The 25,493-nt window shown below is 44.8% G+C and overlaps 1 long non-coding RNA gene, 25 other non-coding genes and 9 pseudogenes across 26 annotated transcripts in view; 34 read left to right on the forward strand and 1 right to left on the reverse strand.

Annotated features, from left to right (window-relative positions):
- LOC145444709 (uncharacterized) overlaps positions 1-25,493 on the reverse strand; it is a 231,741-nt gene that overhangs the window by 29,318 nt on the left and 176,930 nt on the right. The gene's annotated exons all lie outside the window — the stretch shown is intronic.
- On the forward strand, positions 130-249 carry LOC145454046 (5S ribosomal RNA). The gene has a single exon (XR_013920020.1). It is a non-coding gene; the product is annotated as a 5S ribosomal RNA (ribosomal RNA).
- Positions 646-764, forward strand: LOC145454315 (5S ribosomal RNA; annotated as a pseudogene).
- LOC145452819 (5S ribosomal RNA) lies at positions 941-1,059 on the forward strand. Its single transcript, XR_013919525.1, has one exon. It is a non-coding gene; the product is annotated as a 5S ribosomal RNA (ribosomal RNA).
- On the forward strand, positions 1,236-1,344 carry LOC145451232 (5S ribosomal RNA; annotated as a pseudogene).
- Positions 2,088-2,206, forward strand: LOC145452831 (5S ribosomal RNA). Its single transcript, XR_013919527.1, has one exon. It is a non-coding gene; the product is annotated as a 5S ribosomal RNA (ribosomal RNA).
- On the forward strand, positions 2,563-2,681 carry LOC145452138 (5S ribosomal RNA). Its single transcript, XR_013919210.1, has one exon. It is a non-coding gene; the product is annotated as a 5S ribosomal RNA (ribosomal RNA).
- LOC145454053 (5S ribosomal RNA) lies at positions 3,036-3,155 on the forward strand. Its single transcript, XR_013920021.1, has one exon. It is a non-coding gene; the product is annotated as a 5S ribosomal RNA (ribosomal RNA).
- On the forward strand, positions 3,552-3,670 carry LOC145454322 (5S ribosomal RNA; annotated as a pseudogene).
- LOC145452834 (5S ribosomal RNA) lies at positions 3,847-3,965 on the forward strand. Its single transcript, XR_013919542.1, has one exon. It is a non-coding gene; the product is annotated as a 5S ribosomal RNA (ribosomal RNA).
- Positions 4,709-4,827, forward strand: LOC145452839 (5S ribosomal RNA). The gene has a single exon (XR_013919556.1). It is a non-coding gene; the product is annotated as a 5S ribosomal RNA (ribosomal RNA).
- LOC145452144 (5S ribosomal RNA) lies at positions 5,184-5,302 on the forward strand. The gene has a single exon (XR_013919212.1). It is a non-coding gene; the product is annotated as a 5S ribosomal RNA (ribosomal RNA).
- On the forward strand, positions 5,479-5,597 carry LOC145452849 (5S ribosomal RNA). Its single transcript, XR_013919559.1, has one exon. It is a non-coding gene; the product is annotated as a 5S ribosomal RNA (ribosomal RNA).
- Positions 6,341-6,459, forward strand: LOC145452855 (5S ribosomal RNA). Its single transcript, XR_013919563.1, has one exon. It is a non-coding gene; the product is annotated as a 5S ribosomal RNA (ribosomal RNA).
- Positions 6,816-6,934, forward strand: LOC145452153 (5S ribosomal RNA). The gene has a single exon (XR_013919213.1). It is a non-coding gene; the product is annotated as a 5S ribosomal RNA (ribosomal RNA).
- On the forward strand, positions 10,199-10,317 carry LOC145452860 (5S ribosomal RNA). Its single transcript, XR_013919564.1, has one exon. It is a non-coding gene; the product is annotated as a 5S ribosomal RNA (ribosomal RNA).
- LOC145452865 (5S ribosomal RNA) lies at positions 11,061-11,179 on the forward strand. The gene has a single exon (XR_013919565.1). It is a non-coding gene; the product is annotated as a 5S ribosomal RNA (ribosomal RNA).
- Positions 11,536-11,654, forward strand: LOC145452158 (5S ribosomal RNA). Its single transcript, XR_013919216.1, has one exon. It is a non-coding gene; the product is annotated as a 5S ribosomal RNA (ribosomal RNA).
- Positions 12,009-12,128, forward strand: LOC145454059 (5S ribosomal RNA). Its single transcript, XR_013920022.1, has one exon. It is a non-coding gene; the product is annotated as a 5S ribosomal RNA (ribosomal RNA).
- Positions 12,525-12,643, forward strand: LOC145454328 (5S ribosomal RNA; annotated as a pseudogene).
- LOC145452871 (5S ribosomal RNA) lies at positions 12,820-12,938 on the forward strand. The gene has a single exon (XR_013919567.1). It is a non-coding gene; the product is annotated as a 5S ribosomal RNA (ribosomal RNA).
- On the forward strand, positions 13,115-13,233 carry LOC145452880 (5S ribosomal RNA). Its single transcript, XR_013919577.1, has one exon. It is a non-coding gene; the product is annotated as a 5S ribosomal RNA (ribosomal RNA).
- Positions 13,410-13,518, forward strand: LOC145451243 (5S ribosomal RNA; annotated as a pseudogene).
- On the forward strand, positions 14,262-14,380 carry LOC145452888 (5S ribosomal RNA). Its single transcript, XR_013919580.1, has one exon. It is a non-coding gene; the product is annotated as a 5S ribosomal RNA (ribosomal RNA).
- LOC145452164 (5S ribosomal RNA) lies at positions 14,737-14,855 on the forward strand. Its single transcript, XR_013919223.1, has one exon. It is a non-coding gene; the product is annotated as a 5S ribosomal RNA (ribosomal RNA).
- LOC145454065 (5S ribosomal RNA) lies at positions 15,210-15,329 on the forward strand. The gene has a single exon (XR_013920025.1). It is a non-coding gene; the product is annotated as a 5S ribosomal RNA (ribosomal RNA).
- On the forward strand, positions 15,726-15,844 carry LOC145454332 (5S ribosomal RNA; annotated as a pseudogene).
- Positions 16,021-16,139, forward strand: LOC145452901 (5S ribosomal RNA). Its single transcript, XR_013919582.1, has one exon. It is a non-coding gene; the product is annotated as a 5S ribosomal RNA (ribosomal RNA).
- On the forward strand, positions 16,316-16,424 carry LOC145451265 (5S ribosomal RNA; annotated as a pseudogene).
- On the forward strand, positions 17,168-17,286 carry LOC145452905 (5S ribosomal RNA). Its single transcript, XR_013919583.1, has one exon. It is a non-coding gene; the product is annotated as a 5S ribosomal RNA (ribosomal RNA).
- LOC145452167 (5S ribosomal RNA) lies at positions 17,643-17,761 on the forward strand. The gene has a single exon (XR_013919224.1). It is a non-coding gene; the product is annotated as a 5S ribosomal RNA (ribosomal RNA).
- LOC145454067 (5S ribosomal RNA) lies at positions 18,116-18,235 on the forward strand. The gene has a single exon (XR_013920026.1). It is a non-coding gene; the product is annotated as a 5S ribosomal RNA (ribosomal RNA).
- Positions 18,632-18,750, forward strand: LOC145454341 (5S ribosomal RNA; annotated as a pseudogene).
- Positions 18,927-19,045, forward strand: LOC145452911 (5S ribosomal RNA). The gene has a single exon (XR_013919585.1). It is a non-coding gene; the product is annotated as a 5S ribosomal RNA (ribosomal RNA).
- On the forward strand, positions 19,222-19,330 carry LOC145451276 (5S ribosomal RNA; annotated as a pseudogene).

The following is a 25,493-nucleotide window of genomic DNA, read 5'->3' on the forward strand; positions in this document are numbered from 1 at the left end:
AATGATATTCGACTTCTAGTTGGTCAGAAAGTGCCTCGGCGCAATAAGACTATCTACTATTCTGGCGTCTCGTCGACAGCATGGCGACGGAAATTGTCACATAAAACGGCACAGATCGTAACCACTGTCGCCTACGACCATACCGCGTTGAATATACCCGATCTCGTCCGATCTCGGAAGTCAAGCAACGTTGGGCCCGGTTAGTACTTGCATGGGTGACCGGCTGGGAATACCGGGTGTAGGTAGGCGGCTTTTGCATTTTTTATGCGCAAACTCGATCGTTTTGATTGCAACTGTTTTGTATGCGCACGTAGGCCTACGTACAACTATGATTGTCATCATTTGCTGGCCGCCGCTTATTTCAATTGGTAGTTATACTAGGCCTGACACATTGTCATTATATCGAAATCTCGTGCTGTTTTCACATGACGAAAAGTGCAATAAAATAACTACTCTGACAGCGAGAGCTTACTTGTGTGTTTGTCGACAAGATACAAGAACAGAGCAGGACGCCAATGATATTCGACCTCTAGTTGGTCAGAAAGTGCCTCGGCGCAATAAGACTATCTATACTATTCTGGCGTCTCGTCGACAGCATGGCGACGTAAATTGTCACTAAAAACGGCACAGATCGTAACCACTGTCGCCTACGACCATACCACGTTGAATATACCCGATCTCGTCCGATCTCGGAAGTCAAGCAATGTTTGGCCCGGTTAGTACTTGCATGGGTGACCGGCTGGGAATACCGGGTGTAGTAGGCGGCTTTTTCATTTTTTTCGCACAAACTCGATCAATTTGATCGCTGCGCTGTATTCACGTATGAAGTATCGCGCGAAATTTGTAATTGTAGTCGGCCTAACGCATTTTCATTATATCGCAATCGTCTTAGAGAAACGGACAATGTCACATAAAACGGCAGAAACTGTCACGATCTGTCGCCTACGACCATACCACGTTGAATATACCCGATCTCGTCCGATCTCGGAAGTCAAGTAACGTTGGGCCCGGTTAGTACTTGCATGGGTGACCGGCTGGGAATACCGGGTGTAGTAGGCGGCTTTTTCATTTTTTTCGCACAAACTCGATCAATTTGATCGCTGCGCTGTATTCACGTATGAAGTATCGCGCGAAATTTGTAATTGTAGTCGGCCTAACGCATTTTCATTATATCGCAATCGTCTAAAAGAAACGGATAATGTCACATAAAACGGCAGAAACTGACACGATCTGTCGCCTACGACCATACCACGTTGAATATACCCGATCTCGGAAGTCAAGTAACGTTGGGCCCGGTTAGTACTTGCATGGGTGACCGGCTGGGAATACCGGGTGTAGTAGGCGGCTTTTTCATTTTTTTCGCACAAACTCGATCAATTTGATCGCTGCGCTGTATTCACGGCGTCCTAAACATTGAAGATATGCGGAAACTAGAAATCGCCAAGTTTATGTATCAGTTTCACTGCGGTCGTTGCCCCGAATACTTCAATGACTTCTTTACCTCTGAATCAAAAGCGCACAAGTACAACACACGCGCGTCCACGTCGTCCAAATATCATATGATCGACCGCGAAGATCATCGCTCCATCAAATATGCCGGACCTGATGTGTGGAACAGTATCCCGCCGGCCATCCGACAGTCGACGAGCATGTCCACATTCAAGTCGAAATACAAGCAATTACTACTAAATAAATACAGTACATCCTCAAGATTACCGGACCACGACTGACCTATCGATCTCGCTTCCCATGACATGCCGCCCTATTTCTTGTCGCATTCTTTTTCTATACTATCTTCTTTACTTTCATTCAGTGTGCATGCCTCCTCTTTACATCGCCTAGGCCAAGGTGGGTGTCAGATTCCATAGACTACTCCTTGTCGCTTCGACATCTTCCTGTCTTTTCATTGTATCGCATTTTTGTGGTGTATTGAACTGATAAAATTGCTAATAAACCAATGATGATGATGATGAAGTATCGCGCGAAATTTGTAATTGTAGTCGGCCTAACGCATTTTCATTATATCGCAATCGTCTTAGAGAAACGGACAATGTCACATAAAACGGCAGAAACTGTCTCCATCTGTCGCCTACGACCATACCACGTTGAATATACCCGATCTCGTCCGATCTCGGAAGTCAAGTAACGTTGGGCCCGGTTAGTACTTGCATGGGTGACCGGCTGGGAATACCGGGTGTAGTAGGCGGCTTTTTCATTTTTTTCGCACAAACTCGATCAATTTGATCGCTGCGCTGTATTCACGTATGAAGTATCGCGCGAAATTTGTAATTGTAGTCGGCCTAACACATTTTCATGATATCGAAATCTCGTGCTGTTTTGACATGACGAAAATTCCAATAAAATAACTACTCTGACAGCGAGAGCTTACTTGTCTGTTTTTCGACCAGACACAAGAACAGAGCAGGACGCCAATGATATTCGACCTCTTGTTGGTCAGAAAGTGCCTCGGCGCAATAAGACTATCTATACTATTCTGGCGTCTCGTCGACAGCATGGCGACGGAAATTGTCACATAAAACGGCACAGATCGTAACCACTGTCGCCTACGACCATACCACGTTGAATATACCCGATCTCGTCCGATCTCGGAAGTCAAGCAACGTTGGGCCCGGTTAGTACTTGCATGGGTGACCGGCTGGGAATACCGGGTGTAGTAGGCGGCTTTTTCATTTTTTTCGCACAAACTCGATCAATTTGATCGCTGCGCTGTATTCACGTATGAAGTATCGCGCGAAATTTGTAATTGTAGTCGGCCTAACACATTTTCATGATATCGCAATCTCGTGCTGTTTTGACATGACGAAAATTCCAATAAAATAACTACTCTGACAGCGAGAGCTTACTTGTCTGTTTTTCGACCAGACACAAGAACAGAGCAGGACGACAATGATATTCGACTTCTAGTTGGTCAGAAAGTGCCTCGGCGCAATAAGACTATCTACTATTCTGGCGTCTCGTCGACAGCATGGCGACGGAAATTGTCACATAAAACGGCACAGATCGTAACCACTGTCGCCTACGACCATACCGCGTTGAATATACCCGATCTCGTCCGATCTCGGAAGTCAAGCAACGTTGGGCCCGGTTAGTACTTGCATGGGTGACCGGCTGGGAATACCGGGTGTAGGTAGGCGGCTTTTGCATTTTTTATGCGCAAACTCGATCGTTTTGATTGCAACTGTTTTGTATGCGCACGTAGGCCTACGTACAACTATGATTGTCATCATTTGCTGGCCGCCGCTTATTTCAATTGGTAGTTATACTAGGCCTGACACATTGTCATTATATCGAAATCTCGTGCTGTTTTCACATGACGAAAAGTGCAATAAAATAACTACTCTGACAGCGAGAGCTTACTTGTGTGTTTGTCGACAAGATACAAGAACAGAGCAGGACGCCAATGATATTCGACCTCTAGTTGGTCAGAAAGTGCCTCGGCGCAATAAGACTATCTATACTATTCTGGCGTCTCGTCGACAGCATGGCGACGTAAATTGTCACTAAAAACGGCACAGATCGTAACCACTGTCGCCTACGACCATACCACGTTGAATATACCCGATCTCGTCCGATCTCGGAAGTCAAGCAATGTTTGGCCCGGTTAGTACTTGCATGGGTGACCGGCTGGGAATACCGGGTGTAGTAGGCGGCTTTTTCATTTTTTTCGCACAAACTCGATCAATTTGATCGCTGCGCTGTATTCACGTATGAAGTATCGCGCGAAATTTGTAATTGTAGTCGGCCTAACGCATTTTCATTATATCGCAATCGTCTTAGAGAAACGGACAATGTCACATAAAACGGCAGAAACTGTCACGATCTGTCGCCTACGACCATACCACGTTGAATATACCCGATCTCGTCCGATCTCGGAAGTCAAGTAACGTTGGGCCCGGTTAGTACTTGCATGGGTGACCGGCTGGGAATACCGGGTGTAGTAGGCGGCTTTTTCATTTTTTTCGCACAAACTCGATCAATTTGATCGCTGCGCTGTATTCACGGCGTCCTAAACATTGAAGATATGCGGAAACTAGAAATCGCCAAGTTTATGTATCAGTTTCACTGCGGTCGTTGCCCCGAATACTTCAATGACTTCTTTACCTCTGAATCAAAAGCGCACAAGTACAACACACGCGCGTCCACGTCGTCCAAATATCATATGATCGACCGCGAAGATCATCGCTCCATCAAATATGCCGGACCTGATGTGTGGAACAGTATCCCGCCGGCCATCCGACAGTCGACGAGCATGTCCACATTCAAGTCGAAATACAAGCAATTACTACTAAATAAATACAGTACATCCTCAAGATTACCGGACCACGACTGACCTATCGATCTCGCTTCCCATGACATGCCGCCCTATTTCTTGTCGCATTCTTTTTCTATACTATCTTCTTTACTTTCATTCAGTGTGCATGCCTCCTCTTTACATCGCCTAGGCCAAGGTGGGTGTCAGATTCCATGGACTACTCCTTGTCGCTTCGACATCTTCCTGTCTTTTCATTGTATCGCATTTTTGTGGTGTATTGAACTGATAAAATTGCTAATAAACCAATGATGATGATGATGAAGTATCGCGCGAAATTTGTAATTGTAGTCGGCCTAACGCATTTTCATTATATCGCAATCGTCTTAGAGAAACGGACAATGTCACATAAAACGGCAGAAACTGTCTCCATCTGTCGCCTACGACCATACCACGTTGAATATACCCGATCTCGTCCGATCTCGGAAGTCAAGTAACGTTGGGCCCGGTTAGTACTTGCATGGGTGACCGGCTGGGAATACCGGGTGTAGTAGGCGGCTTTTTCATTTTTTTCGCACAAACTCGATCAATTTGATCGCTGCGCTGTATTCACGTATGAAGTATCGCGCGAAATTTGTAATTGTAGTCGGCCTAACACATTTTCATGATATCGAAATCTCGTGCTGTTTTGACATGACGAAAATTCCAATAAAATAACTACTCTGACAGCGAGAGCTTACTTGTCTGTTTTTCGACCAGACACAAGAACAGAGCAGGACGCCAATGATATTCGACCTCTTGTTGGTCAGAAAGTGCCTCGGCGCAATAAGACTATCTATACTATTCTGGCGTCTCGTCGACAGCATGGCGACGGAAATTGTCACATAAAACGGCACAGATCGTAACCACTGTCGCCTACGACCATACCACGTTGAATATACCCGATCTCGTCCGATCTCGGAAGTCAAGCAACGTTGGGCCCGGTTAGTACTTGCATGGGTGACCGGCTGGGAATACCGGGTGTAGTAGGCGGCTTTTTCATTTTTTTCGCACAAACTCGATCAATTTGATCGCTGCGCTGTATTCACGTATGAAGTATCGCGCGAAATTTGTAATTGTAGTCGGCCTAACGCATTTTCATTATATCGCAATCGTCTTAGAGAAACGGACAATGTCACATAAAACGGCAGAAACTGTCACGATCTGTCGCCTACGACCATACCACGTTGAATATACCCGATCTCGTCCGATCTCGGAAGTCAAGTAACGTTGGGCCCGGTTAGTACTTGCATGGGTGACCGGCTGGGAATACCGGGTGTAGTAGGCGGCTTTTTCATTTTTTTCGCACAAACTCGATCAATTTGATCGCTGCGCTGTATTCACGGCGTCCTAAACATTGAAGATATGCGGAAACTAGAAATCGCCAAGTTTATGTATCAGTTTCACTGCGGTCGTTGCCCCGAATACTTCAATGACTTCTTTACCTCTGAATCAAAAGCGCACAAGTACAACACACGCGCGTCCACGTCGTCCAAATATCATATGATCGACCGCGAAGATCATCGCTCCATCAAATATGCCGGACCTGATGTGTGGAACAGTATCCCGCCGGCCATCCGACAGTCGACGAGCATGTCCACATTCAAGTCGAAATACAAGCAATTACTACTAAATAAATACAGTACATCCTCAAGATTACCGGACCACGACTGACCTATCGATCTCGCTTCCCATGACATGCCGCCCTATTTCTTGTCGCATTCTTTTTCTATACTATCTTCTTTACTTTCATTCAGTGTGCATGCCTCCTCTTTACATCGCCTAGGCCAAGGTGGGTGTCAGATTCCATGGACTACTCCTTGTCGCTTCGACATCTTCCTGTCTTTTCATTGTATCGCATTTTTGTGGTGTATTGAACTGATAAAATTGCTAATAAACCAATGATGATGATGATGAAGTATCGCGCGAAATTTGTAATTGTAGTCGGCCTAACGCATTTTCATTATATCGCAATCGTCTTAGAGAAACGGACAATGTCACATAAAACGGCAGAAACTGTCTCCATCTGTCGCCTACGACCATACCACGTTGAATATACCCGATCTCGTCCGATCTCGGAAGTCAAGTAACGTTGGGCCCGGTTAGTACTTGCATGGGTGACCGGCTGGGAATACCGGGTGTAGTAGGCGGCTTTTTCATTTTTTTCGCACAAACTCGATCAATTTGATCGCTGCGCTGTATTCACGTATGAAGTATCGCGCGAAATTTGTAATTGTAGTCGGCCTAACACATTTTCATGATATCGAAATCTCGTGCTGTTTTGACATGACGAAAATTCCAATAAAATAACTACTCTGACAGCGAGAGCTTACTTGTCTGTTTTTCGACCAGACACAAGAACAGAGCAGGACGCCAATGATATTCGACCTCTTGTTGGTCAGAAAGTGCCTCGGCGCAATAAGACTATCTATACTATTCTGGCGTCTCGTCGACAGCATGGCGACGGAAATTGTCACATAAAACGGCACAGATCGTAACCACTGTCGCCTACGACCATACCACGTTGAATATACCCGATCTCGTCCGATCTCGGAAGTCAAGCAACGTTGGGCCCGGTTAGTACTTGCATGGGTGACCGGCTGGGAATACCGGGTGTAGTAGGCGGCTTTTTCATTTTTTTCGCACAAACTCGATCAATTTGATCGCTGCGCTGTATTCACGTATGAAGTATCGCGCGAAATTTGTAATTGTAGTCGGCCTAACACATTTTCATGATATCGCAATCTCGTGCTGTTTTGACATGACGAAAATTCCAATAAAATAACTACTCTGACAGCGAGAGCTTACTTGTCTGTTTTTCGACCAGACACAAGAACAGAGCAGGACGACAATGATATTCGACTTCTAGTTGGTCAGAAAGTGCCTCGGCGCAATAAGACTATCTACTATTCTGGCGTCTCGTCGACAGCATGGCGACGGAAATTGTCACATAAAACGGCACAGATCGTAACCACTGTCGCCTACGACCATACCACGTTGAATATACCCGATCTCGTCCGATCTCGGAAGTCAAGCAATGTTTGGCCCGGTTAGTACGACGGCATTAATTCGTACGATCAAGACGAATATCTATCATCGTACCAACACGACTGCATGCACGGGAAAGACAATGAACAAACATCGGTAATACAATCTAGCGAAATATTACAAATACTAAAAGCAATGAACAGGGAAAGGTCACCGGGTTTCGACGGCCTGACAGTGGAATTCTACCTTGCAATGTGGCAAAACATTGGCTCGAGATTAACAGAAATCATAAACAACGCGCTAATATACGGAAACATACCGCATAGCTGGAAACGTGCTAAAATTATTTTGATTCACAAAGGAAAGGACAAAAAGGATTTAGCGAACTGGCGACCCATTTCGCTATTAAACACGGACTACAAAATAATGGCGAAAATTCTCAACAACAGACTGGTTGAGGAAATTTCGAGCAACATCAACATGACACAGAAAGCGGGAATTCCCGGAAGACAAATGGACGTGATACACAACAATGTGAGTGCAATTGTTAATTATCATCAAGAAAAACCTTTGGAAGGTTATATAATGACAATAGACGCAAGGAAAGCCTTTGATAAGGTAAATCACCAAATGCTCTTCAAAGTGCTTGGTAAACTGCCCGTCACGAGAGAAACTCTTAAAGTGATCAAAGCTATATATGATAATCCTATTGCGACCCTCGAGGTTAACGGCCTCCAAGCAGCCAACGTAAATTGTACGAGGGGCATTAGACAAGGATGTCCTTTGAGTATGACGCTATACGCGATTAGCGCAGACCCGCTAGCCCACAAATTATGCACTAACGACAACATCAAGGGTATCCGAATCGGCGGGATAGAGCATAAATTAGACCAATTTGCTGATGACGTCACACTGTATCTAAGAACAACTGACTCTATTGCCACAGTCATTAACGAATATCAAAGCTTGCACAGAGTGACAGGTCAAGATATCAACACAGACAAGACGGAAATCCTACCGCTGAACGAAAAATCGCGTATCAAACTGCAAAAAACTGCGCACGCAGATATGCTAAAGCCAGTAATTAAGATACTGGGCCTATACCACGGTGAAAGCGAACTGCAAATGAACTTCGACAGACTCTGGCAAGGAGTCGAGAAAAGCGTAAGGCATATTAAATCAAAACGACTTTCTTGGATTGGTAAAATAATGGCGATTAAGGCATACATAATTAGCAAAATAACTTATACATATGCCAACAAGCAAATTCCAGGTGACAAGCTCAAGCAACTCGAACGCCTCGTCTTCGGCCTACTGTGGAGTCCTGAGAAACTCGAGCAAAAAAGCAGAATGCAACTGATCAGACCTAAGCCAGAAGGAGGGATTGATATGCCAGATATCGAATCTGCAACACAAGCAAAGAGAGCAAAAAGACTACAACAACTTAGTCGACTCGAGAACCCGATTGATATCTGGCATGCAGAAGCGATATACAATCTCACAACGAAGGTGAGCGACATAAATTGCAATTTATACAACAACCTCTACCCTCACAGAAATACATTGACGGAGAAATGGAAGAAAGAAAAGGAAATATTCGACGTAATTAAAAGTCAATCACAGGATATACAAGAACTAAGCCAGAAAGAAATGTACCAGATCCTTGTTAAAACAAAGACGCAACAAGAAGGAAGCCGCATGGCGGACTGGAAAGAGATATGGCTATACCAGCCCAATATCAAAGATCACATTGACAACAAGAAACGTGAGATTTCTTATCGCATTAACACTGAGAGCTACTTTACAGGCTCCAGAAAAACCAACGCAGGCTGGGTACGAAGAAAAGACGCCTACTTGAAAAACAAATGCAAATTCTGCCAACACGCCGAAGATACTCTGCGTCACACCTTCGCCGAATGCGCAACTTACAAAAAACTGTTCTCTCTTGTAATACAGGATCTCGAGAACGACCTGCAAACGACTATTGACGCTACACCCGACGAGATCATACGCAACGTCTACGACGGACCGCAAGCTCCGACTATAATAAAAGCTTTTATGAACGTGAAAACCCTTGTGTGGGAATGGAAAAATGCACTCGACATACAAAATGAATACGCCCAAAATATTGACGAACGCATCAACGATATAAGAAGTAAAATATACCGAATAATTTAAGCGAGCCCATTAAACGCTCGCGCGATAAATTGTATTGTAGTTATCGACCCACAAAACCCAACCAATCCACCTACCACCTATCCCCCCCCCAAACCTCCCATCCCATCCCTCTTTACCTCAACCCTAAACAACAAACCCCCCCACCCCCCACCCCCCCACCCCCCGCCCCCCCCCACCCCTACCCAATCCACCCCTAACCCTACCATATTCCTACCCCACCCCTCACCACGCCACCAAATTTATATGAAAAACACACGCAAACGAGCGCCAAGTACTGGCGGCTCCTACTACGACCGCAACAACGAATCGACATCGACTGATGCGATGAGATGAGCCGAGCGACTACGAGCGCCAACCTACGACGGCGTCTACCACGACAGCGAATAAGAATCCGACTTCGGCAACGGCTGAGACGAGATGAACCGATGATGGGGAAAGATTTTCTTTATGAAATTTTTGATATTTTATGTACATACTTGAATAAACATCACTAAAACGGTTAGTACTTGCATGGGTGACCGGCTGGGAATACCGGGTGTAGTAGGCGGCTTTTTCATTTTTTTCGCACAAACTCGATCAATTTGATCGCTGCGCTGTATTCACGTATGAAGTATCGCGCGAAATTTGTAATTGTAGTCGGCCTAACGCATTTTCATTATATCGCAATCGTCTTAGAGAAACGGACAATGTCACATAAAACGGCAGAAACTGTCACGATCTGTCGCCTACGACCATACCACGTTGAATATACCCGATCTCGTCCGATCTCGGAAGTCAAGTAACGTTGGGCCCGGTTAGTACTTGCATGGGTGACCGGCTGGGAATACCGGGTGTAGTAGGCGGCTTTTTCATTTTTTTCGCACAAACTCGATCAATTTGATCGCTGCGCTGTATTCACGGCGTCCTAAACATTGAAGATATGCGGAAACTAGAAATCGCCAAGTTTATGTATCAGTTTCACTGCGGTCGTTGCCCCGAATACTTCAATGACTTCTTTACCTCTGAATCAAAAGCGCACAAGTACAACACACGCGCGTCCACGTCGTCCAAATATCATATGATCGACCGCGAAGATCATCGCTCCATCAAATATGCCGGACCTGATGTGTGGAACAGTATCCCGCCGGCCATCCGACAGTCGACGAGCATGTCCACATTCAAGTCGAAATACAAGCAATTACTACTAAATAAATACAGTACATCCTCAAGATTACCGGACCACGACTGACCTATCGATCTCGCTTCCCATGACATGCCGCCCTATTTCTTGTCGCATTCTTTTTCTATACTATCTTCTTTACTTTCATTCAGTGTGCATGCCTCCTCTTTACATCGCCTAGGCCAAGGTGGGTGTCAGATTCCATGGACTACTCCTTGTCGCTTCGACATCTTCCTGTCTTTTCATTGTATCGCATTTTTGTGGTGTATTGAACTGATAAAATTGCTAATAAACCAATGATGATGATGATGAAGTATCGCGCGAAATTTGTAATTGTAGTCGGCCTAACGCATTTTCATTATATCGCAATCGTCTTAGAGAAACGGACAATGTCACATAAAACGGCAGAAACTGTCTCCATCTGTCGCCTACGACCATACCACGTTGAATATACCCGATCTCGTCCGATCTCGGAAGTCAAGTAACGTTGGGCCCGGTTAGTACTTGCATGGGTGACCGGCTGGGAATACCGGGTGTAGTAGGCGGCTTTTTCATTTTTTTCGCACAAACTCGATCAATTTGATCGCTGCGCTGTATTCACGTATGAAGTATCGCGCGAAATTTGTAATTGTAGTCGGCCTAACACATTTTCATGATATCGAAATCTCGTGCTGTTTTGACATGACGAAAATTCCAATAAAATAACTACTCTGACAGCGAGAGCTTACTTGTCTGTTTTTCGACCAGACACAAGAACAGAGCAGGACGCCAATGATATTCGACCTCTTGTTGGTCAGAAAGTGCCTCGGCGCAATAAGACTATCTATACTATTCTGGCGTCTCGTCGACAGCATGGCGACGGAAATTGTCACATAAAACGGCACAGATCGTAACCACTGTCGCCTACGACCATACCACGTTGAATATACCCGATCTCGTCCGATCTCGGAAGTCAAGCAACGTTGGGCCCGGTTAGTACTTGCATGGGTGACCGGCTGGGAATACCGGGTGTAGTAGGCGGCTTTTTCATTTTTTTCGCACAAACTCGATCAATTTGATCGCTGCGCTGTATTCACGTATGAAGTATCGCGCGAAATTTGTAATTGTAGTCGGCCTAACACATTTTCATGATATCGCAATCTCGTGCTGTTTTGACATGACGAAAATTCCAATAAAATAACTACTCTGACAGCGAGAGCTTACTTGTCTGTTTTTCGACCAGACACAAGAACAGAGCAGGACGACAATGATATTCGACTTCTAGTTGGTCAGAAAGTGCCTCGGCGCAATAAGACTATCTACTATTCTGGCGTCTCGTCGACAGCATGGCGACGGAAATTGTCACATAAAACGGCACAGATCGTAACCACTGTCGCCTACGACCATACCGCGTTGAATATACCCGATCTCGTCCGATCTCGGAAGTCAAGCAACGTTGGGCCCGGTTAGTACTTGCATGGGTGACCGGCTGGGAATACCGGGTGTAGGTAGGCGGCTTTTGCATTTTTTATGCGCAAACTCGATCGTTTTGATTGCAACTGTTTTGTATGCGCACGTAGGCCTACGTACAACTATGATTGTCATCATTTGCTGGCCGCCGCTTATTTCAATTGGTAGTTATACTAGGCCTGACACATTGTCATTATATCGAAATCTCGTGCTGTTTTCACATGACGAAAAGTGCAATAAAATAACTACTCTGACAGCGAGAGCTTACTTGTGTGTTTGTCGACAAGATACAAGAACAGAGCAGGACGCCAATGATATTCGACCTCTAGTTGGTCAGAAAGTGCCTCGGCGCAATAAGACTATCTATACTATTCTGGCGTCTCGTCGACAGCATGGCGACGTAAATTGTCACTAAAAACGGCACAGATCGTAACCACTGTCGCCTACGACCATACCACGTTGAATATACCCGATCTCGTCCGATCTCGGAAGTCAAGCAATGTTTGGCCCGGTTAGTACTTGCATGGGTGACCGGCTGGGAATACCGGGTGTAGTAGGCGGCTTTTTCATTTTTTTCGCACAAACTCGATCAATTTGATCGCTGCGCTGTATTCACGTATGAAGTATCGCGCGAAATTTGTAATTGTAGTCGGCCTAACGCATTTTCATTATATCGCAATCGTCTTAGAGAAACGGACAATGTCACATAAAACGGCAGAAACTGTCACGATCTGTCGCCTACGACCATACCACGTTGAATATACCCGATCTCGTCCGATCTCGGAAGTCAAGTAACGTTGGGCCCGGTTAGTACTTGCATGGGTGACCGGCTGGGAATACCGGGTGTAGTAGGCGGCTTTTTCATTTTTTTCGCACAAACTCGATCAATTTGATCGCTGCGCTGTATTCACGTATGAAGTATCGCGCGAAATTTGTAATTGTAGTCGGCCTAACGCATTTTCATTATATCGCAATCGTCTTAGAGAAACGGACAATGTCACATAAAACGGCAGAAACTGTCACGATCTGTCGCCTACGACCATACCACGTTGAATATACCCGATCTCGTCCGATCTCGGAAGTCAAGTAACGTTGGGCCCGGTTAGTACTTGCATGGGTGACCGGCTGGGAATACCGGGTGTAGTAGGCGGCTTTTTCATTTTTTTCGCACAAACTCGATCAATTTGATCGCTGCGCTGTATTCACGTATGAAGTATCGCGCGAAATTTGTAATTGTAGTCGGCCTAACGCATTTTCATTATATCGCAATCGTCTAAAAGAAACGGATAATGTCACATAAAACGGCAGAAACTGACACGATCTGTCGCCTACGACCATACCACGTTGAATATACCCGATCTCGGAAGTCAAGTAACGTTGGGCCCGGTTAGTACTTGCATGGGTGACCGGCTGGGAATACCGGGTGTAGTAGGCGGCTTTTTCATTTTTTTCGCACAAACTCGATCAATTTGATCGCTGCGCTGTATTCACGGCGTCCTAAACATTGAAGATATGCGGAAACTAGAAATCGCCAAGTTTATGTATCAGTTTCACTGCGGTCGTTGCCCCGAATACTTCAATGACTTCTTTACCTCTGAATCAAAAGCGCACAAGTACAACACACGCGCGTCCACGTCGTCCAAATATCATATGATCGACCGCGAAGATCATCGCTCCATCAAATATGCCGGACCTGATGTGTGGAACAGTATCCCGCCGGCCATCCGACAGTCGACGAGCATGTCCACATTCAAGTCGAAATACAAGCAATTACTACTAAATAAATACAGTACATCCTCAAGATTACCGGACCACGACTGACCTATCGATCTCGCTTCCCATGACATGCCGCCCTATTTCTTGTCGCATTCTTTTTCTATACTATCTTCTTTACTTTCATTCAGTGTGCATGCCTCCTCTTTACATCGCCTAGGCCAAGGTGGGTGTCAGATTCCATAGACTACTCCTTGTCGCTTCGACATCTTCCTGTCTTTTCATTGTATCGCATTTTTGTGGTGTATTGAACTGATAAAATTGCTAATAAACCAATGATGATGATGATGAAGTATCGCGCGAAATTTGTAATTGTAGTCGGCCTAACGCATTTTCATTATATCGCAATCGTCTTAGAGAAACGGACAATGTCACATAAAACGGCAGAAACTGTCTCCATCTGTCGCCTACGACCATACCACGTTGAATATACCCGATCTCGTCCGATCTCGGAAGTCAAGTAACGTTGGGCCCGGTTAGTACTTGCATGGGTGACCGGCTGGGAATACCGGGTGTAGTAGGCGGCTTTTTCATTTTTTTCGCACAAACTCGATCAATTTGATCGCTGCGCTGTATTCACGTATGAAGTATCGCGCGAAATTTGTAATTGTAGTCGGCCTAACACATTTTCATGATATCGAAATCTCGTGCTGTTTTGACATGACGAAAATTCCAATAAAATAACTACTCTGACAGCGAGAGCTTACTTGTCTGTTTTTCGACCAGACACAAGAACAGAGCAGGACGCCAATGATATTCGACCTCTTGTTGGTCAGAAAGTGCCTCGGCGCAATAAGACTATCTATACTATTCTGGCGTCTCGTCGACAGCATGGCGACGGAAATTGTCACATAAAACGGCACAGATCGTAACCACTGTCGCCTACGACCATACCACGTTGAATATACCCGATCTCGTCCGATCTCGGAAGTCAAGCAACGTTGGGCCCGGTTAGTACTTGCATGGGTGACCGGCTGGGAATACCGGGTGTAGTAGGCGGCTTTTTCATTTTTTTCGCACAAACTCGATCAATTTGATCGCTGCGCTGTATTCACGTATGAAGTATCGCGCGAAATTTGTAATTGTAGTCGGCCTAACACATTTTCATGATATCGCAATCTCGTGCTGTTTTGACATGACGAAAATTCCAATAAAATAACTACTCTGACAGCGAGAGCTTACTTGTCTGTTTTTCGACCAGACACAAGAACAGAGCAGGACGACAATGATATTCGAATTCTAGTTGGTCAGAAAGTGCCTCGGCGCAATAAGACTATCTACTATTCTGGCGTCTCGTCGACAGCATGGCGACGGAAATTGTCACATAAAACGGCACAGATCGTAACCACTGTCGCCTACGACCATACCGCGTTGAATATACCCGATCTCGTCCGATCTCGGAAGTCAAGCAACGTTGGGCCCGGTTAGTACTTGCATGGGTGACCGGCTGGGAATACCGGGTGTAGGTAGGCGGCTTTTGCATTTTTTATGCGCAAACTCGATCGTTTTGATTGCAACTGTTTTGTATGCGCACGTAGGCCTACGTACAACTATGATTGTCATCATTTGCTGGCCGCCGCTTATTTCAATTGGTAGTTATACTAGGCCTGACACATTGTCATTATATCGAAATCTCGTGCTGTTTTCACATGACGAAAAGTGCAATAAAATAACTACTCTGACAGCGAGAGCTTACTTGTGTGTTTGTCGACAAGATACAAGAACAGAGCAGGACGCCAATGATATTCGACCTCTAGTTGGTCAGAAAGTGCCTCGGCGCAATAAGACTATCTATACTATTCTGGCGTCTCGTCGACAGCATGGCGACGTAAATTGTCACTAAAAACGGCACAGATCGTAACCACTGTCGCCTACGACCATACCACGTTGAATATACCCGATCTCGTCCGATCTCGGAAGTCAAGCAATGTTTGGCCCGGTTAGTACTTGCATGGGTGACCGGCTGGGAATACCGGGTGTAGTAGGCGGCTTTTTCATTTTTTTCGCACAAACTCGATCAATTTGATCGCTGCGCTGTATTCACGTATGAAGTATCGCGCGAAATTTGTAATTGTAGTCGGCCTAACGCATTTTCATTATATCGCAATCGTCTTAGAGAAACGGACAATGTCACATAAATCGGCAGAAACTGTCACGATCTGTCGCCTACGACCATACCACGTTGAATATACCCGATCTCGTCCGATCTCGGAAGTCAAGTAACGTTGGGCCCGGTTAGTACTTGCATGGGTGACCGGCTGGGAATACCGGGTGTAGTAGGCGGCTTTTTCATTTTTTTCGCACAAACTCGATCAATTTGATCGCTGCGCTGTATTCACGTATGAAGTATCGCGCGAAATTTGTAATTGTAGTCGGCCTAACGCATTTTCATTATATCGCAATCGTCTAAAAGAAACGGATAATGTCACATAAAACGGCAGAAACTGACACGATCTGTCGCCTACGACCATACCACGTTGAATATACCCGATCTCGGAAGTCAAGTAACGTTGGGCCCGGTTAGTACTTGCATGGGTGACCGGCTGGGAATACCGGGTGTAGTAGGCGGCTTTTTCATTTTTTTCGCACAAACTCGATCAATTTGATCGCTGCGCTGTATTCACGGCGTCCTAAACATTGAAGATATGCGGAAACTAGAAATCGCCAAGTTTATGTATCAGTTTCACTGCGGTCGTTGCCCCGAATACTTCAATGACTTCTTTACCTCTGAATCAAAAGCGCACAAGTACAACACACGCGCGTCCACGTCGTCCAAATATCATATGATCGACCGCGAAGATCATCGCTCCATCAAATATGCCGGACCTGATGTGTGGAACAGTATCCCGCCGGCCATCCGACAGTCGACGAGCATGTCCACATTCAAGTCGAAATACAAGCAATTACTACTAAATAAATACAGTACATCCTCAAGATTACCGGACCACGACTGACCTATCGATCTCGCTTCCCATGACATGCCGCCCTATTTCTTGTCGCATTCTTTTTCTATACTATCTTCTTTACTTTCATTCAGTGTGCATGCCTCCTCTTTACATCGCCTAGGCCAAGGTGGGTGTCAGATTCCATAGACTACTCCTTGTCGCTTCGACATCTTCCTGTCTTTTCATTGTATCGCATTTTTGTGGTGTATTGAACTGATAAAATTGCTAATAAACCAATGATGATGATGATGAAGTATCGCGCGAAATTTGTAATTGTAGTCGGCCTAACGCATTTTCATTATATCGCAATCGTCTTAGAGAAACGGACAATGTCACATAAAACGGCAGAAACTGTCTCCATCTGTCGCCTACGACCATACCACGTTGAATATACCCGATCTCGTCCGATCTCGGAAGTCAAGTAACGTTGGGCCCGGTTAGTACTTGCATGGGTGACCGGCTGGGAATACCGGGTGTAGTAGGCGGCTTTTTCATTTTTTTCGCACAAACTCGATCAATTTGATCGCTGCGCTGTATTCACGTATGAAGTATCGCGCGAAATTTGTAATTGTAGTCGGCCTAACACATTTTCATGATATCGAAATCTCGTGCTGTTTTGACATGACGAAAATTCCAATAAAATAACTACTCTGACAGCGAGAGCTTACTTGTCTGTTTTTCGACCAGACACAAGAACAGAGCAGGACGCCAATGATATTCGACCTCTTGTTGGTCAGAAAGTGCCTCGGCGCAATAAGACTATCTATACTATTCTGGCGTCTCGTCGACAGCATGGCGACGGAAATTGTCACATAAAACGGCACAGATCGTAACCACTGTCGCCTACGACCATACCACGTTGAATATACCCGATCTCGTCCGATCTCGGAAGTCAAGCAACGTTGGGCCCGGTTAGTACTTGCATGGGTGACCGGCTGGGAATACCGGGTGTAGTAGGCGGCTTTTTCATTTTTTTCGCACAAACTCGATCAATTTGATCGCTGCGCTGTATTCACGTATGAAGTATCGCGCGAAATTTGTAATTGTAGTCGGCCTAACACATTTTCATGATATCGCAATCTCGTGCTGTTTTGACATGACGAAAATTCCAATAAAATAACTACTCTGACAGCGAGAGCTTACTTGTCTGTTTTTCGACCAGACACAAGAACAGAGCAGGACGACAATGATATTCGAATTCTAGTTGGTCAGAAAGTGCCTCGGCGCAATAAGACTATCTACTATTCTGGCGTCTCGTCGACAGCATGGCGACGGAAATTGTCACATAAAACGGCACAGATCGTAACCACTGTCGCCTACGACCATACCGCGTTGAATATACCCGATCTCGTCCGATCTCGGAAGTCAAGCAACGTTGGGCCCGGTTAGTACTTGCATGGGTGACCGGCTGGGAATACCGGGTGTAGGTAGGCGGCTTTTGCATTTTTTATGCGCAAACTCGATCGTTTTGATTGCAACTGTTTTGTATGCGCACGTAGGCCTACGTACAACTATGATTGTCATCATTTGCTGGCCGCCGCTTATTTCAATTGGTAGTTATACTAGGCCTGACACATTGTCATTATATCGAAATCTCGTGCTGTTTTCACATGACGAAAAGTGCAATAAAATAACTACTCTGACAGCGAGAGCTTACTTGTGTGTTTGTCGACAAGATACAAGAACAGAGCAGGACGCCAATGATATTCGACCTCTAGTTGGTCAGAAAGTGCCTCGGCGCAATAAGACTATCTATACTATTCTGGCGTCTCGTCGACAGCATGGCGACGTAAATTGTCACTAAAAACGGCACAGATCGTAACCACTGTCGCCTACGACCATACCACGTTGAATATACCCGATCTCGTCCGATCTCGGAAGTCAAGCAATGTTTGGCCCGGTTAGTACTTGCATGGGTGACCGGCTGGGAATACCGGGTGTAGTAGGCGGCTTTTTCATTTTTTTCGCACAAACTCGATCAATTTGATCGCTGCGCTGTATTCACGTATGAAGTATCGCGCGAAATTTGTAATTGTAGTCGGCCTAACGCATTTTCATTATATCGCAATCGTCTTAGAGAAACGGACAATGTCACATAAATCGGCAGAAACTGTCACGATCTGTCGCCTACGACCATACCACGTTGAATATACCCGATCTCGTCCGATCTCGGAAGTCAAGTAACGTTGGGCCCGGTTAGTACTTGCATGGGTGACCGGCTGGGAATACCGGGTGTAGTAGGCGGCTTTTTCATTTTTTTCGCACAAACTCGATCAATTTGATCGCTGCGCTGTATTCACGTATGAAGTATCGCGCGAAATTTGTAATTGTAGTCGGCCTAACGCATTTTCATTATATCGCAATCGTCTAAAAGAAACGGATAATGTCACATAAAACGGCAGAAACTGACACGATCTGTCGCCTACGACCATACCACGTTGAATATACCCGATCTCGGAAGTCAAGTAACGTTGGGCCCGGTTAGTACTTGCATGGGTGACCGGCTGGGAATACCGGGTGTAGTAGGCGGCTTTTTCATTTTTTTCGCACAAACTCGATCAATTTGATCGCTGCGCTGTATTCACGGCGTCCTAAACATTGAAGATATGCGGAAACTAGAAATCGCCAAGTTTATGTATCAGTTTCACTGCGGTCGTTGCCCCGAATACTTCAATGACTTCTTTACCTCTGAATCAAAAGCGCACAAGTACAACACACGCGCGTCCACGTCGTCCAAATATCATATGATCGACCGCGAAGATCATCGCTCCATCAAATATGCCGGACCTGATGTGTGGAACAGTATCCCGCCGGCCATCCGACAGTCGACGAGCATGTCCACATTCAAGTCGAAATACAAGCAATTACTACTAAATAAATACAGTACATCCTCAAGATTACCGGACCACGACTGACCTATCGATCTCGCTTCCCATGACATGCCGCCCTATTTCTTGTCGCATTCTTTTTCTATACTATCTTCTTTACTTTCATTCAGTGTGCATGCCTCCTCTTTACATCGCCTAGGCCAAGGTGGGTGTCAGATTCCATAGACTACTCCTTGTCGCTTCGACATCTTCCTGTCTTTTCATTGTATCGCATTTTTGTGGTGTATTGAACTGATAAAATTGCTAATAAACCAATGATGATGATGATGAAGTATCGCGCGAAATTTGTAATTGTAGTCGGCCTAACGCATTTTCATTATATCGCAATCGTCTTAGAGAAACGGACAATGTCACATAAAACGGCAGAAACTGTCTCCATCTGTCGCCTACGACCATACCACGTTGAATATACCCGATCTCGTCCGATCTCGGAAGTCAAGCAACGTTGGGCAAGCAACGTTGGGCCGAGAGAGGCGGCGAGCGAGACGGACGTGTTTTCGACGCTGCGGAAGATTACTAGCTTAGAGGCGAGGTATTACTGGATTACGCGAAGTACTGGATATACCGAATATATTGGATAAACGAAATATACTGGATATAAGACATAACACCTGAGAAAGGTAAAAGATTGATAATGGCGACGGCCATGACGACCTGCAACGCTAGTGAAGCAGAAGGAAATGCTACACAGCCATCATATGCAACAGTAACGTCGAAATCAAAGAATACAACAACATACAAGAAAACCAAGCAAGAAATACCGATCTACAAGAATACGAGAAATAGGTCTTACTTCGTAAGGGGAGAAGACAACCTTGACCTTGATATTGTAGCAAAAGAGCTGGAAAGCAACACCATCACTGCAAAGTACCATGAACACATTGAAGGAGTATACAAACTGAAAGCCGGAACATTCGTTATCACAATGAAAGAAGATAAAAGTGGAAAGAAGCTAAAAGACGAATTGCTACAAGAGCTGAGCCGAAACCCTGCACAGGCAGGGTTTAACGAGATAACCATAGAGCTCCCAAAGCGTCCAGCAACACATCTTATTGTCAAAGGCATAGCATGTGAAACTAAAAGGGACACGGCAGTTGAACAACTGAACAAATATGGATTCGGAAAGGTTGTCAATCAGACAAGAGTACTTTACAAGAATACTAACTGGTACAATGGCTACACAAACATCTGGATGGAAGATTTCAGAAAAGAAGATATGCCAGAAAGTATGATTATTGATGGTGTGAGATGCTGGATCCAGACTGCTGCAGATGCATATCAAATGCGATGCTACAACTGCAAGAGGACGGGTCATATGGTCAAAGATTGCCAATCCGAAAAATTGGAATGCGCGAAATGCAGTCGGCTCGGCCATAGTACAGATGAATGCAAAGCAAAACGTAGCAAAAGACAAAGCGAACACGAGGCTGAAATCGAAAATGCTGAGGGAGTCAATGATCAAATCGTAGATAACCCTGTGAGAAAAAACTCAAGCGAACCCAATGCTGGTGAGAGAATAACAGACGATACGAACGAATCGACGAGAATAACAACAGAGAAACCAGCTGACCTGAATATGAGTCAGAATGAGGACACGAACAGAAATCAAACAGCGCCGAATAGCCCAGTGATGACGAAATCTTACACGTCAGCGGACGCTGCATACGAGAATGAAGACACAACAGAGGAACACTCCGTACAGCCTCAGGTCAGCGAGAAAAAACGCGAATCAGGCAAATCAAATGAAATACAGACGGCCCAAAAGCTACTCAGTAAAAAGTCGTCTAATGCCAACAAAGGACCAAAACCGAGCGCCAGCTGAGATAAGGCGGCGAAACAACAATGCGGAAATAGAGTAACGACCAGGAACAACACAAGCAACCAAGTGAGAATAATAAAACCGAATATAAATGGTATTAAAAAAGACAACAGTAAAAGAAAGACAGCCATAATCCAGCAGGACCCCCAAAACAAAATCAATGGCGAACCTATTGAAGCTAGCATCGGTTAACGTAAATGGATTATCAAACAGACTACAGGATTTGGAACAATATATACGGACATCGAATTTGGATATATTATTGATTCAGGAAACGCATAAGATCGATAATGTGGATATACGTAACTGGGCAGCGGATATCGGATTTATTATCTACTTCAACACAAAGAACGAAGTGAGACAATATTCTGGCACTGCGATAATGATTAAAGAACATCACGAAGGTAAAATTTTACGCCACTATAGCATGATCGAAAACCGTGCCCAATGCCTCTGCATTCAAATTGACAAATGTCCAATAACTATAATAAATATTTATGCCCCGTCTGGACAATCCGCAGATGCGAGAAAGTTACGTGACGATTTCCTAATCCAACTAGAATCAGAAATCCATGAAATTGAAGTCCCGATTATAATGGGTGGTGATTTCAACCTAATTATTGACAAAAAAGACACTCGAATTAAACAGAACCTCCATGTCAGAAGCGCCGAGAGACACTTTGAAAAGCTAACTAATGACGCGGAACTGATTGACGTGTTTAGGAGTAAACATCCTCTTGCCGAAGTATTCACTTACGTCACTGGAAAAAACGCGAGGAGACTAGATCGTTTCTACGCATCTTGTGAACTCATGAGCCATGTCCAGAATGCAGGACATGAAAATAACCTTGTGGCTGACCACATAAGTCCGACAATAACACTCGCAATTGAGCCAAGCACTCTATGGGGAAGAAAAAATTGGAAGTGTAATAATGACCTTTTGCGAGATGACGTGTACCGAGATATAATATCTAATCTCATCAGCTTTGAAGAGAATAATATCCAACACTGCCATGGCATTCAACAATGGTGGGACAGACTAAAAGATAGAATTGCCAACGTAAGTAAGAGATATGAGATAGACAAATATAAAACTTGTGATCCTCAGATAACGTATCAGAGGGTAACGGGAAAATTGCGCATGTTAACCAAAATTGACCGTTGCGAAGGTGAACCTAACACGACGAGACAATTTTGGCAAGAATTAAAGACAAGACGACGCAAGACCGAGCTTAAAGAACTTCAGCTCAGAGATGGAACGGTAACGACTGACCGTAATATTATTGCTAACCAGATTGAACAATTTTACACAGAATTGTGGACCCGACACGACGGCATTAATTCGTACGATCAAGACGAATATCTATCATCGTACCAACACGACTGCATGCACGGGAAAGACAATGAACAAACATCGGTAATACAATCTAGCGAAATATTACAAATACTAAAAGCAATGAACAGGGAAAGGTCACCGGGTTTCGACGGCCTGACAGTGGAATTCTACCTTGCAATGTGGCAAAACATTGGTTCGAGATTAACAGAAATCATAAACAACGCGCTAATATACGGAAACATACCGCATAGCTGGAAACGTGCTAAAATTATTTTGATTCACAAAGGAAAGGACAAAAAGGATTTAGCGAACTGGCGACCCATTTCGCTATTAAACACGGACTACAAAATAATGGCGAAAATTCTCAACAACAGACTGGTTGAGGAAATTTCGAGCAACATCAACATGACACAGAAAGCGGGAATTCCCGGAAGACAAATGGACGTGATACACAACAATGTGAGTGCAATTGTTAATTATCATCAAGAAAAACCTTTGGAAGGTTATATAATGACAATAGACGCAAGGAAAGCCTTTGATAAGGTAAATCACCAAATGCTCTTCAAAGTGCTTGGTAAACTGCCCGTCACGAGAGAAACTCTTAAAGTGATCAAAGCTATATATGATAATCCTATTGCGACCCTCGAGGTTAACGGCCTCCAAGCAGCCAACGTAAATTGTACGAGGGGCATTAGACAAGGATGTCCTTTGAGTATGACGCTATACGCGATTAGCGCAGACCCGCTAGCCCACAAATTATGCACTAACGACAACATCAAGGGTATCCGAATCGGCGGGATAGAGCATAAATTAGACCAATTTGCTGATGACGTCACACTGTATCTAAGAACAACTGACTCTATTGCCACAGTCATTAACGAATATCAAAGCTTGCACAGAGTGACAGGTCAAGATATCAACACAGACAAGACGGAAATCCTACCGCTGAACGAAAAATCGCGTATCAAACTGCAAAAAACTGCGCACGCAGATATGCTAAAGCCAGTAATTAAGATACTGGGCCTATACCACGGTGAAAGCGAACTGCAAATGAACTTCGACAGGCTCTGGCAAGGAGTCGAGAAAAGCGTAAGGCATATTAAATCAAAACGACTTTCTTGGATTGGTAAAATAATGGCGATTAAGGCATACATAATTAGCAAAATAACTTATACATATGCCAACAAGCAAATTCCAGGCGACAAGCTCAAGCAACTCGAACGCCTCGTCTTCGGCCTACTGTGGAGTCCTGAGAAACTCGAGCAAAAAAGCAGAATGCAACTGATCAGACCTAAGCCAGAAGGAGGGATTGATATGCCAGATATCGAATCTGCAACACAAGCAAAGAGAGCAAAAAGACTACAACAACTTAGTCGACTCGAGAACCCGATTGATATCTGGCATGCAGAAGCGATATACAATCTCACAACGAAGGTGAGCGACATAAATTGCAATTTATACAACAACCTCTACCCTCACAGAAATACATTGACGGAGGAATGGAAGAAGGAAAAGGAAATATTCGACGTAATTAAAAGCCGATCACAGGATATACAAGAACTAAGCCAGAAAGAAATGTACAAAATCCTTGTTAAAACGAAGACGCAACAAGGAGGAAGCCGCATGGCGGACTGGAAAGAGATATGGCTATACCAGCCCAATATCAAAGATCACATTGACAACAAGAAACGTGAGATTTCGTATCGAATTAACACTGAGAGCTACTTTACAGGCTCCAGGAAAACCAACGCAGGCTGGGTACGAAGAAAAGACGCCTACTTGAAGAACAAATGCAAATTCTGCCAACACGCCGAAGATACTCTGCGTCACACCTTCGCCGAATGCGCAACTTACAAAAAACTGTTCTCTCTTGTAATACAGGATCTCGAGAACGACCTGCAAACGACTATTGACGCTACACCCGACGAGATCATACGCAACGTCTACGACGGACCGCAAGCTCCGACTATAATAAAAGCTTTTATGAACGTGAAAACCCTTGTGTGGGAATGGAAAAACGCACTCGACATACAAAATGAATACGCCCAAAATATTGACCAACGCATCCAAGATATAAGAAGTAAAATATACCGAATAATATAAGCGAGCCATTTAAACGCTCACGCGATAAATCATGTTGCATTTATCGACCGGCAAAACGCAACCAATCCACCTGCAACCTATCCAAACCACCAAACCTCCCATCCCACTCTACCCCACCCCTAAACCAACACCTACTTCCCCAATCTACCCTATCCACCACCCCCCATGCCCTATCCCTACCCCACCCACCCCTACCCTATTCCTACCCCACCCACCACCACTCCACCGAATTTATATGAAAATCACACGCAAACGAGCGCCAAGTACTGGCGGCTCCTTCTACGACCGCGACAACGAATCGACATCGACTGCTATGATGAGATGAGATGAGACGAGCGACTACGAGCGCCAACTTACGACGGCGTCTACTACGACCGCGTATACAAATACTACTTCGGCAACGGCTGAGACGAGATGACCAGATGATGGGGAAAGATTTTCTTTATGAAATTTTTGAAAATTTATGTATATATTTGAATAAACATCACAAAAACGGTTAGTACTTGCATGGGTGACCGGCTGGGAATACCGGGTGTAGGTAGGCGG

The sequence above is a fragment of the Botryllus schlosseri genome, chromosome 1 (genome assembly GCF_051294905.1).
Source record: "Botryllus schlosseri isolate E-star chromosome 1, Bs_hap1, whole genome shotgun sequence".
Taxonomy (NCBI): domain Eukaryota; kingdom Metazoa; phylum Chordata; class Ascidiacea; order Stolidobranchia; family Styelidae; genus Botryllus; species Botryllus schlosseri.